Here is a 13,501-nt window from a genome sequence, read left to right as displayed (position 1 = left end):
CCGCGGAGGCGAAAGTAATTTTTTCGCACTGGCTCCACTACTTTAAGGCCGATCTCACAGCCTCCTCCACGCCTTCCGTCACCGACGAACAGAAGCTGAGCCTCCTCCACGCACGGGTGAGCCATTGAATCTCTGTTCAACTCAACGAGGCCTCCTCCTACGCAGACGCCCTCGCGATGCTCGAACGCATCAATGTACGGCCTGTGAACGAGGTTTACGCGCAACACGTCCTCACCACTCTCCGCCAGCACCCCGGGGAATCGCTAGAAGACTACCTACGCGACCTCAAAGCCCTTGCACGCAGCTGCAACTACCAGGCCGTTACGGCCTCTCAACATATGGAACTCGCCATCCGAGACGTCTACGTGGCGGGAGTCCAACTACGTGAGACAGCGCCTACTTGAAAAGGGGGCCCTGGACCTGGATCAGACGGTAAAGTTAGCCTCCTCTCTGGAAGTAGCGTTCCAGAGCCTTAACGCGTTCCCGGCTGACCATGCAACCCCCTCGTGGACCCCCGACCAAAGACTACCCCAGGCCTGTGCCGCGCGGCCACCCGCCCACCATGGAGGGGCTACCCTGCTATTTCTGCGGCCAGTCCCAACATCCCCGGCAACACTGCCCGGCCTGTAATGCGAACTGCAGCGACTGCGGGAGAAAAGGACATTTCGCCAAAGTTTGCCTGGCCAGGTGCAAGAACTCTAACTCACAGGCCCGATCCTCAGACTCACAGGCCCGCAGACCCCGCAGTGTGGCAGCGTGTCTGTCGACTCTGACCCCTGTAGACGCGTCATCAGCCTCATGCTATCCGTGGGGGCAGTCATTTTCCAGCCTTCACAGCACATGCGAGTCACGGGGGCCGCCATCTTGGCCATCCTCCCTCACACGGCCGGCCACGTGCGATCCATGGGTGCCACCATCTTGGGCGCCATCCTCCTCACCGCCCGCCACGCTCGACCAACGGGGGCCGCCATCTTGGCCACCATCTGCTTCGTCGCTCGACGTGTACGATCAACAAGGGCAGCCATCGCGGAACCGCCCAGCACCTCCGACCACGCTGGCTACCCGCAGCTCAGCGCGGTCACCCGGGACCAGTCGCTGCCCAAGCACCTCCGGAGCTCCATGATGACCGTCCGGGTAAACGGGCACGAGACGCCTTGCCTTTTTGACTCCGGGAACACAGAGAGCTTCATTCACCTGGACATGGTAAGACGCTGCTCGCTCCCAATTTTCCCGGCGCACCAAGCCATCTCCCTCGCCTCTGGGTCGCACTCGGTGCAAATCCGATGGTGCACTACCGCAACCCTAGCAATAAAGGGCACCGAGTACGCCAATTTTAAATTATATGTGCTCCCAGACCTCTGCGCTCCTCTCCTATTGGGACTAGATTTCCAATGCAACATCAGGAGCCTAATCCTGAAATTCGGGGGCCCCTACCCCCACTCACCATATGCAGCCTCGCGACCCTAAAATTCGACCCTCCCCCGCTCTTCGCAAACCTCACTACCGACTGCAAACCAGTCGCCACCAGAAGCAGGCGGTATAGCATACAGGACAGGACTTTTATCAGGTCCGAGGTCCAGCGACTCTTGCGGGAGGGAGTCATCGAGGCCAGCAATAGCCCCTGGAGAGCTCAGGTGGTGGTCGTCAAGACGGGGGAAAAGAACCAGATGGTTGTAGATTACAGCCAAACCATAAACCGGTACACGTAACTCGATGCGTACCCCCTTTCCCGGATTGCAGACATGGTAAACCAGATCGCACACTACCAGGTGTTCTCCATGGTGGATCTGAAGTCTGCATACCACCAGCTCCCAATCCGCCCGGAGGACCACCACTACACGGCTTTTGAGGCAGACGGCCGCCTTTTCCACTTCCTCCGGGTCCCCTTTGGCGTCACGAACGGGGTTTCGGTGTTCCAAAGAACAATGGACTGAATGGTGGACCGGTACGGGCTGCGGGCCACATTTACGTACTTGGACAATGTCACCATATGCAGCCATGATCAGCAGGACCACGACGCCAACCTCCACAGATTTCTCCAAACCGCCCAAACCCTAAACCTCACGTACAACAAGGAGAAACGCGTTTTCCGCACAACCAGACTAGACATCCTCGACTACGTCATGGAAAACGGGGTTCTAGGACCCAACCCTGACCGTATGCACCCCCTCCTGCAACTCCCCCTCCCCCATTGCCCTAGGGCCCTGAAGAGGTGCCTCGGGTTCTTTTCATATTATGCCTAGTGGGTCCCCCAGTATGCGGACAAAGCCTGCTCACTAATCAAGGCCACCATCTTCCCACTGGCGACTGAGGCCCGCCAGGCCTTCAGCTGCATCAAGGCGGACATCGCCAAAGCCGCGATGCGCGCGGTGGACGAGTCCGTCCACTTCCAGGTGGAGAGCGATGCATCAGATGTCGCTCTCGCCGCTACCCTCAATCAAGCAGGCAGACCGGTAGCATTTTTTTCGCGCACCCTCACCACCTCCGAAATTCGGCACTCAGTCGAAAAAGAGGCCCAAGCCATCGTGGAAGCCGGACGGCACTGGAGGCACTACCTCGCTGGTAGGAGGTTTACCCTTGTCACCGACCAACGATCGGTAGCCTTCATGTTCGATAATACGCAGCAGGGCAAAATCAAGAACGATAAGATCTTGAGGTGGAGGATCGAACTCTCCACTTATAATTACGATATATTATATCGTCCTGGGAAGCTCAACGAGCCCGCAGATGTCCTGTCCCGCGGCACATGCGCCAGCGCGCAAGATGACCGACTACGGGCTATCCACGATGACCTCTGTCACCCGGGGGTCACCCGGCTTATCCACTATATCAAGGCCCGCAACCTACCCTACTCCACCGAGGAGGTCAGAGCTATGACCAGGGACTGCCAGATCTGTGCGGAGTGTAAACCGCACTTCTAGCGACCAGATAAGGCCCACCTGGTGAAGGCATCCCGGCCCTTTGAGCACCTCAGTATCGATTTCAAAGGGCCCCTCCAATAACCGCAATACATATTTCCTCAACATTATAGATGAGTTCTCCCGCTTCCCCTTTGCAATCCCTTGCCCTGACATGACCACGTCCACCGTCATTAAAGCCCTACATAGTGTCTTTGTTGATCCCCAAATTTCTTTCTCTGTCAGTCTGGCCTCAATAAAAGTTGAGATGGATTCGCACGTAAAAAGAAGTTATTTATTTAGCTTGCAAGCTTAAATCATCTTACAGAAATGTAAAAGACATCCAGCCTCTTACACGCCAGAAAACGACTGAACTAAAAGACAAAGGGATCTCTGTAAAATCAATTCAAATGGTATCAAGTTTCACATACTCGACGGACATAGGTCAGCCTATGTCCCTCCTGACCTCTTTGATCTATTCTGATTGGCTCACTTCCAATCCCTTTCTCTGGCCCCTATCAATGCAGCATCACTCTCATAGACACACCTCTTCCTGCTTTTTCCATGCGGTCTCAAACCCCTTTGTCCCTAACTGCCAGAATCAAAGTGGCTTATTTCTACATTACATTAACTAGTATCTCTAAAGTAACTATTTTATATCACATTCGTCATCTTCACCCTGTTTGGTTTCCCCAATTATGTCCACAGGGCTCGTCATTCATGAGCGACGAACTGCGTCAGTACCTGCTCAGTAAGGGCATCGCCTCGAGCAGGACTACCAGTTATAACCCCAGGGGAAACGGGCAGGTGGAGAGGGAGAACGCGACGGTCTGGAAGACCATTCTACTGACCCTGCAGTCCAGGAATCTCCCAGTTTCTCACTGGCAAGAGGTCCTCCCCGATGCGCTCCACTCTATATCGAACACCCCGATGGCCGACAGGATACGGTCTCCCTCCGGGACATGGCGCCCGCCGGTTCCACCACCACCACCACCGCCCCCCACCATATCCCGCCCAACTTACCATGACCAGCGCCCCCTATATGGCTCCTGTGCCCCCTCCCGCCCGCCATCCCCCCTTCACCGATCCACAGGAATGAAGCTCCAGAAGAGACTCTCCTGGAGTCCACGTCTGTACCGCACCGGCGCACTCACTACCGAAGCCAGCATGGACGAGCTCGACACCCGGGCCAGCAACAACGCCTGAGCTTCGGCGATCACAGCGCACAATCTGTGCGCCCGACCGGCTGAACATATGAACCCGTCACCCCCGCCGGACTTTATTTTTTAACGGGGTGAACGTGGTGAATGTATTATGCCAACAATCCATCATTGTATTTGTATCCGTGCTGTTGCCCTTGTATTTGTATCTGTGCTATGCTGTTGCCCTTGTGGGCTCCTCCTATGGGCCATTGTATGGCATTATCCATAGGGGAACATGTTGGGGCCTGTATGGGCTCCACCCATGGCTCCTCCCCTTGAAGGGAGGTATAAAGAGCAGTCGACCTGTAGGTGGTTCTCAGTATTGGCTCAGTCGCAGGCAGGCACTGTTCTAAGTTGATTAAAGCCACAGTTTACTTCTACTCCCGTCTCGAGTGAATTGATGGTCGCATCAATCATGCACTCAGAGCCTGTGCGGACTAGTTGGCAGAGGTGTTCGCGGACATCTTTAACCTGTCCCTACTCCACTCCGAGGTCCCCACCTGCATCAAGAAGACCACCATCATACCGGTCGGTGCCAAAGAAGAACCAGGCAACGTGCCTCAATGACTACCGTCCGGTGGTCCTGACTTCAGTCGTAATGAAGTGCTTTGAGAGGTTAGTCATGAAGCGCATCACCTCCATACTCCCAGAACGCCTTGATCCACTGCAATTCGCATACCGTCGCAACCGGTCCACAGCAGACGCCAATTCCCTGGCCCTACATTCATCCCTAGAGCATCTCGACAACAGGGACTCCTCCATCAGACTCCTATTTATTGAGTACAGCTCTGCCCTTCAACACCATAATCCTAGCCAAGCTCATATCAAAGCTCCAAAACCTAGGACTTGGCTCCCCACTCTGCAACTGGATCCTCGATTTTCTGACCAACATACCACAATCAGTAAGAATGAACAACAACACCTCCTCCACAACAGTCTTCAATACCGGGACCCCGCACGGTTGCGTACCTAGCCCCCTACTCTACTCCCTGTACACACACGACTGCGTGGCAAAATTTGGTTCCAACTCTATCTACAGGTTTGCTGACGATACGACCATAGTGGGCCTGATCTCGAATAACGACGAGTCAAAATACAGGAGGGAAATAGAGAACCTAGTGGAGTGGTGCAGCGACAACAATCTCTCCCTCAATGCCAGCAAAACTAAAGAGCTGGTCAGTGACTTCAGGAATCAAAGTACTGTACACACCCCTGTCAGCATGAGAACATAAGAACTAGGAGCAGGAGTAGGCCATCTGGCCCCTCGAGTCTGCTCCGCCATTCAATGAGATCATGGCTGATGTTTTGTGGACTCAGCTCCACTTTCCGGCCCGAACACCATAACCCTTAATCCCTTTATTCTTCAAAAAAACTATCTATCTTCATCTTAAAAACATTTAATGAAGGCGCCTCAACTGCTTCACTGGGCAAGGAATTCCATAGATTCACAACCCTTTGGGTGAAGAAGTTCCTCCTAAACTCAGTCCTAAATCTACTTCCCCTTATTTTGAGGCTACGTCAGTGGAAACAACTTGCCCGCATCTATCCTATTTATTCCCTTCATAATTTTATATGTTTCTATAAGAGCCCCCCTCATCATTCTAAATTACAACGAGTACAGTCCCAGTCTACTCAACCTCTCCTCGTAATCCAACCCCTTCAGGTCTGGGATTAACCTAGTGAATCTCCTCTGCACACCCTCCAGCACCCTACAGGTAAGGAGACCAAAACTGAACACATCAACAGGGCCGAGGTGGAGATGGTTATCAGTTTCAAATTCCTAGGGGTACACATTTCCAAAAATCTGTCCTGTTCCACCCGCGTTGCGCTACCACCAAGAAAACACAACAGCGCCTATACTTCCACAGGAAACTAAGGAAATTCGGTATGACAACATTAAATCTTACCAACTTTTACAGATGCACCATAGAAAGCATCCTATCTGGCTGCATCACAGCCTGGTATGGCAACTGCTTGGCCCAGTACCGCAATAAACTTCAGAGAGTGACTTCCGGGTGCGGCTATGCAGAGCTAGGTCGCATATTCGGTAGCTCCCACTTGGAACGGACTTTTAGGCTCTTTTACAGGGCCCCCATGGCATTTGTTTCACATTTCCCGGTGTGGCAAGAAGACTGTAACATTCCCCTGACAGTGTCCCCCAGGAATGTTATGTCTTTTGGCTACCAGACCTGGCAGAAACAGTAAAAGATTTGGCTGCAACAGGATAAACAGGGCCTCTTCCAGCATGCAGGCGGGGGAAGGGCAAGCTTAAAGTTGCAAACTGACCTGAGGGCCTTTATCAAAAGTGAATTCTAGCAGCAGAGGGAACAACTGTGAAAAGATCTACCAAGGCCATTGAAGAAGCAGGGACGAGGCTTCCGGTGGCGGCCATGGAGGAGTAGGTCGCGCATTCGGCAGCTCCCGTCTGGAACGGACACTTAGACCTTTTTCAGGAGTTTCCACAGACATTTTGGGGCAGATTGGTGAAGCGAACACTGCCAAAAGGATTCCCCCTCGAGACTTCCGGTTGCGGCTATGCGGAGCTAAGTCGCACATTCGGCGGCTCCCGCAAAAACTGACTTTTGGGCTCTTTTCAGAGCCCCCAAGGGCACTTTTTTGACGTTTCTCGGTGTGGGAAGGAGTTAATAATAGCTCCCTGTCAGTATATGGCTTTAACTAGGAGCGGGGTGACAAAAAAGGTGGTGGTGGACCAGAAGAAGGGAGGGAAGGACATAATGGCGGCGGGCGGAGACCAGGCAGCGTGGAGGCAGTGGGCGGAGGAGCAACAGGAGGGTATCCAGCGCTGCCTCAGAGATTAAAACGGACCTGCTAGAGCCGATGAAGGCTTCTATTGATAAGCTGCTGGAGACACAGACGGCCCAGGGGGTGGCGATCCGAGAGGCTCAACAAAAGATCTCTGACAACGAGGATGAGATCTTAGTCCTGGCGGTAAAGGTGGAGGCGCACGAGGCGCTCCACAAGAAATGGCAGGAACGGTTCGAGGAGATGGAGAATCGGTCGAGGCGGAAGAATCTGCGGATTCTGGGCCTCCTGGAGGGGCTGGAGGGGCCGGACGTGGGGGCCTATGTGGTCACCATGTTAAACTCGCTGATGTGAGCGGGGTCCTTCCAGGGGCCCCTGGAGCTGGAAGTGTTGGCGAGGAGGCCCAAGGCTGACGAGCCTCCGCGGGCAGTGCTGGTGCGGTTCCATCGGTTCGTCGATCGGGAGTGTGTGCTCAGGTGGGCCAAGAAGGAGAGGAGCAGCAGGTGGGAGAACGCGGAGGTTCGAATATATCAGGACTGGAGTGCGGAGGTTGCGAAGAGGAGGGCCGGGTACAATGGAGCAAAGGCGGTGCTGCCAGGAAGGGGGTGAAGTTTGGCATGTTGCAGCCGGCGCGATTGTGGGTTACCTACAAGGACCGGCACCATTATTTTGAGTCTCCGGAGGAGGCGTGGGCCTTTGTTCAGGCCGAGAAGCTGGACACAGTCTGAGGGTCGGGATGGGCGATTGGGGACTGCGGTGGATATATTATGCCTATTTTTGGTTTTGGGGGGGGGGCCTTTGCATTGTTTTGGGTTTCTTTTTCTCTGTGTTTTTCTCTTTCGGGTTGGGGAGGGTGGATGGGGCGGGTTGGGCACTGTTTTGATTGGTGGCGGGGCCTGGTAGGTGGAGAGCGCGGGATTTTTTCCCGCGCCGAAGACTGGGGGGGTGGCGGGACCGGGGCGGGGAAGCGAGGCTTGTTTCCCGTGCTTAGAACGGAGGGGGAGAGCCTGTGAATGGGGAGCGGGAGATGAGAGTGTGCCACACAATGGGAGGAGTCGAAGGGGAGGCGGGAGTGGCCGGGGTCAGCAGGAGTCAGCTGACTTGCGGAAGTGCAATGGGGGGAGTAAACCAGCTGGGATGGGTCCTAGCCAGGGGGTGGGTGGGGGGTGGGGGGGTGGGTGGGGGGGAATCGAGTTGCTGCTGCTAAGATCAAGGAGGAGCTGGAGCGAGTGGGGTGGGTCGAGACAGGTGTATGCCGCTGTGGGGAACGGGCCGGGTGTGGGGTGCGGGCGCGTGGCTGGCCGAGGAGGGGTCATGGCTAGTCGGCGGGGGAGGGGGGGCAGGTAGCCCCCTGATCCGGCTGATAACCTGGAATGTAAGGGGACTGAATGAGCCGGTTAAGCGGGCCCGCGTGTTCGTGCACCTGAAGGGGCTCAAGGCAGATGTGGTTATGCTCCAGGAGACACACCTGAAGGTAGCAGACCAGGTAAGACTGAGGAAAGGGTGGGTAGGTCAGGTGTTTCACTCGGGGCTAGATGGCAAAAATCGAGGGGTGGCGATCTTGGTGGGAAAGAAGGTGTTATTCGAGGCGTCGAGCATTGTGGCAGACAATGGCGGTAGGTACGTAATGGTTAGTGGTAAGTTGCAGGGAGAGAGGGTGGTACTGGTCAATGTGTATGCTCCGAACTGGGACGATGCGGGTTTTATGCGGGTTATGTTGGGTCGGATCCCAGACTTGGAAGTGGGGGGCCTGATAATGGGGGGAGACTTTAACACGGTGTTGGATCCTGCACTGGATCGCTCCAGGTCTAGGACGGGTAGGAAGCCGGCGGCGGCTAGAGTGTTGAGGGGATTTATGGACCAAATGGGAGGGGTGGACCCTTGGAGATTTGCAAGGCCGGGGGCTAGGGAATTTTCATTCTTCTCACATGTCCATAAGGCTTATTCTCGAATCGACTTTTTCATTTTGAGTAGGGCGCTGATAGCGAGAGTAGAGGATACCGCGTATTCGGCAATAGCCATTTCGGACCACGCCCCGCATTGGGTGGACTTGGAGATGGGGGAGGAGAGGGACCAGCGCCCGCTGTGGCGCTTGGAGGTGGGCTGTTGGCGGACGAGGAGGTGAGCGAGCGGGTCCGAGGAAGTATAGAGAGGTACAACGACAACGGGGAGGTCTGAGTGGGGATGGTATGGGAGGCACTGAAGGCGGTGGTGAGGGGAGAGCTGATCTCCATCAGGGCCCACAAGGAGCGGAGGGAGCGGGGGAGAGGGAGAGGCTGGTGGGGGAGATGGTGAGGGTACACAGGAGGTATGCGGAAGAACCTGAGGAAGGATTGTTGAGGAAGAGGCGCAGCCTCCAGGCTGAATTCGACCTGGTGACCACCAGGAAGGCGGAGGTGCAGTGGCGGAAGGCCCAGGGGGCGGTCTACGAGTATGGGGAAAAGGCAAGCCGGATGCTGGCGCATCAGCTTCGGAAGCGGGATGCAGCTAGGGAGATCGGGGGAGTTAAGGACAGGGGAGGGGGCGTGGTGCGGAGTGGGGTTGGCATCAATGGGGTCTTCAGGGACTTCTACGAGGAATTGTACCGATCCGAGCCCCCACGGGAGGAGGGAGGGATGGGCCGTTTCCTGGACCAATTGAGGTTTCCAAAGGTGGAAGAGGGACTGGTGGCGGGACTGGGGGCCCCGATTGGGCTGGAGGAGCTGATCAAAGGGATAGGAAGCATGCAGGCGGGGAAGGCACCGGGGCCGGACGGTTTCCCGGTCGAGTTAGATAAAAAATATTTGGACCTGTTGGGCCCGCTGTTAGTCAGGACCTTCAATGAGGCAAGGGAGGGGGGGGCTTTACCCCCGACGATGTCCCGGGCACTGATCTCCTTGATCCTGAAGCGGGACAAGGATCCCCTGCAATGTGGGTCTTACAGACCGATTTCCTTGCTAAATGTAGATGCCAAGGTGCTGGCGAAGCTCTTAGCCACGAGGATTGAGGATTGTGTGCCGCAGATCATCCATGAAGACCAGACGGGGTTTGTGAAGGGGAGACAGTTGAACACGAATGTGCGGAGGCTTTTGAACGTTATCATGATGCCGGCGAGGGAGCGGGAGGCGGAGATAGTGGTGGCGATGGACGCTGAGAAAGCCTTCGATTGGGTAGAGTGGGGGTACCTGTGGGAGGTGCTGAAGAGGTTCGGGTTTGGGGAGGGGTTTGTCAGGTGGGTTAGGCTGTTGTATGAGGTCCCGATGGCGAGTGTGGCCACAAATAGGAGGAGGTCCGAGTACTTTCGGTTGCACCGAGGGTCGAGACAGGGGTGTCCCCTGTCCCCCCTGCTCTTCGCACTGGCGATTGAACCCGTGGCTATGGCACTGAGAGAGTCGAGCAACTGGAGGGGGTTGGTGCGGGGTGGGGAGGAGCATAGGGTGTCGCTTTATGCGGACGACCTGCTGCTGTATGTGGCGGACCCGGTGGGAGGAATGCCAGAGGTAATGAGGATCCTTAGGGAATTCGGGGACTTTTCGGGGTACAAGCTCAATATGGGGAAGAGCGAGCTGTTCGTAGTTCATCCAGGGGACCAGGAGAGGGGGATTGGCGAGCTCCCACTAAAAAGGGGGGAGAGGAGTTTCAGATATTTGGGGGTCCAGGTGGCCAGGAGCTGGGGCGCCCTGCATAGGCTTAACTTTACAAGGCTGGTGGACCAAATGGAGGAGGAGTTCAAGAGGTGGGATGCGTTGCCGCTGTCCGTGGCAGGTAGGGTGCAGTCAATCAAAATGACGGTGCTCCCAAGGTTATTGTTCCTGTTCCAGTGCCTCCCCGTGTTTATCCCGAAGGCTTTTTTCAGGCGGGTTAACAGGAGTATAATGGGGTTTGTGTGGGCGCGAGGGACTCCGAGGGTGAGAAGGGTGTTCCTGGAGCGGAATAGAGATAGGGGGGGGCTGGCGCTGACCAACCTCTGTGGGTACTACTGGGCCGCCAATGCGACAATGGTGCGCAAGTGGGTTATGGAGGGGGAGGGGGCTGCATGGAAGAGGCTGGAGATGGTGTCCTGTGTGGGTACGAGTCTGGGGGCGCTGGCAACGGCGCCGCTGCCGCTCCCTCCAAGGAGGTATACCATGAGCCCGGTGGTGGTGGCGGCCCTCAAAAATTGGGGGCAGTGGAGGCGGCATAGGGGGGAAGTTAGGGCTTTGGCGTGGACCCCATTACGGGGGAACCACCGTTTCGCCCCAGGAAGAACAGGTGGAGGGTTTTCGGGGTGGCACAGGGCAGGCATACGAAAGTTAGGGGACCTGTTTGTGGACGGGAAGTTCGCGAGCTTGGGTGAGCTGGAGGAGAAGTACGGGCTCCCCCCCGGGGAACACCTTCAGGTACTTACAGGTAAGGGCGTTTGCCTGACGGCAGGTGGTGGAATTCCCACGGCTACTGCCACACACAGTACAGGACAGGGTGCTCTCGGGGGGGTGGGTGGGAGTGGGGAAGATCTCGGAAACTTACCAGGTGATGCAGGAGGAGGAGGAGGCCTCGGTGGTGGAGTTGAAAGGTAAGTGGGAGGAGGAGTTGGGAGAGGATATCGAAGAGGGGACGTGGGCAGGTGCCCTAGGGAGGGTGAACCCTTCCTCTTCATGCGCGAGGCTCAGCCTCATACAGTTTAAGGTGCTGCACAGGGCACACATGACCGGGACAAGGATGAGCAGGTTCATTGGGGGTGAGGACAGGTGTGTTAGGTGCTCAGGGAGCCCAGCAAATCACACCCATATGTTCTGGGCATGTCCAGCGCTGGAGGAATTTTGGAAGGGCGTAGCGAGGACGGTGTCGAGGGTGGTAGGATCCAGGGTCAAACCGGGCTGGGGGCTCGCAATATTTGGGGTGGCAGAGGAGCCGGGAGTGCAGGAGGCGAAAGAGGCTGGTATTCTGGCCTTTGCGTCCCTGGTAGCCCGGCGAAGGATTCTCCTTCAGTGGAAAGATACGAGGCCCCCAAGTGTGGAATCCTGGATCAGCGATATGGCAGGGTTCATTAAATTGGAGAGGGCGAAATTTGCCTTGAGAGGGTCGGTACAAGGGTTCTTTAGGCGGTGGCAACCGTTCTTAGACTTTCTGGCAGAACACTAGACATTGGTCAATGGCAGCAGCAGCTCGGGGGGGGGGGTTTACTTTATTTTTGTTTATGTTATTTACACTGGAAGGGTCTGAGGGGGTGTATAGACCTGGGGTGTCATTCTCCGACCCCCCAGCGGGTCGGAGGATGGCCGTTGGCCGCCGTGAATCCCGCCCCTGCCGGTTGCCAAAGTCTCCGGTACCGGATATTCGGCGGGGGCGGGAATCGCCGGTTGGCGGTCCCCCCCCGCTCGATTCTCCGGCCCGGATGGGCCGAAGTCCCGCCGAGAAATTGCCTGTCCCGCCGGCGTAAATTAGAGTACCTATTTACCGGCGGTACAAGGTAGGGTGGGCGGACTCCGGGGTCCTGGGGGGGGGCGCGGGGCGATCTGACCCCGGGGGGTGCCCCCACGGTGGCCTGGCCCGCGATTGGGGCCCACCGATCCGCGGGCGGGCCTGTGCCGTGGGGGCACTCTTTCCCTTCCGCCTCCGCAACGGTCTCCACCATGGCGGAGGTGGAAGAGACTCTCCCCACTGCGCAGGCGCGGGAAACTGTCAGCGGCCGCTGACGCTCCCGCGCATGCGCCGCCCCGACATGTCATTTCCGCGCCAGCTGGCGGGGCAACAAACGCCGTTTCCGCCAGCTGGCGGGGCGGAAATCCCTCCGGCGCCGGCCTAGCCCCTCAATGTTGGGGCTCGGCCCCCAAAGATGCGGAGCATTCCGCACCTTTGGGGCGGTGCGATGCCCGTTGTCTTAAGTCGGGGTGTTAACGTTAAATTATTATTTAGGTACAGGGGGGGAGGGGTTTGGGGGGTTGCTTTTTTAGATTGTGTTTTGTACTTAACCCTGTTGGGTTCTTTTTTCTTTCTCATTTTGTTATTGATATTTTATGAAAACCTTTAATAAAAATTATTTTTAAAAAAGAAGAAACTTCAGAGAGTCGTGAACACCGCCCTGTCCATCACACCAACCTGCCTCCCATCCATTGACTCTATCTACACCTCCCGCTGCCTGGGGAAAGCGGGCAGCATAATCAAAGACCCCTCCCACTCGGCTTACTCACTCTTCCAACTTCTTCCATCGGGCAGGAGATACAGAAGTCTGAGAACACGCACGAACAGACTCAAAAACAGCTTCTTCCCCACTGTCACCAGACTCCTAAATGACCCTCTTATGGGCTGACCTCATTAACACTACACCCTGTATGCTTCATCCGATGCCAGTGCTTATGTAGTTACATTGTATACCTTGTGCTGCCCTATTATGTATTTTCTTTTATTCCCTTTTCTTCTCATGTACTTAATGATCTGTTGAGCTGCTCGCAGAAAAATATTTTTCACTGCACCTCGGTACACGTGACAATAAACAAATCCAATCCAATCCAATCCAATCCAACATGGTGTTAAAGAAGGAGACCCAAAAACTTTCAAGTTTAGGACAGGACCAGAACATGTGGTTATGAGTCACGGTCTCTGAGAGCAACACTTGCACCTATTCTCCACCCCCAAGACAACACCACCTGTCCACCACCTGGAACTGAATCAAGCTGAGCC

Source organism: Scyliorhinus torazame, chromosome 7 (assembly GCF_047496885.1).
Source record: "Scyliorhinus torazame isolate Kashiwa2021f chromosome 7, sScyTor2.1, whole genome shotgun sequence".
NCBI classification, from domain to species: domain Eukaryota; kingdom Metazoa; phylum Chordata; class Chondrichthyes; order Carcharhiniformes; family Scyliorhinidae; genus Scyliorhinus; species Scyliorhinus torazame.
The sequence above is the reverse complement of the archived record's forward strand: the minus strand, read 5'-3'. Positions refer to the sequence as shown.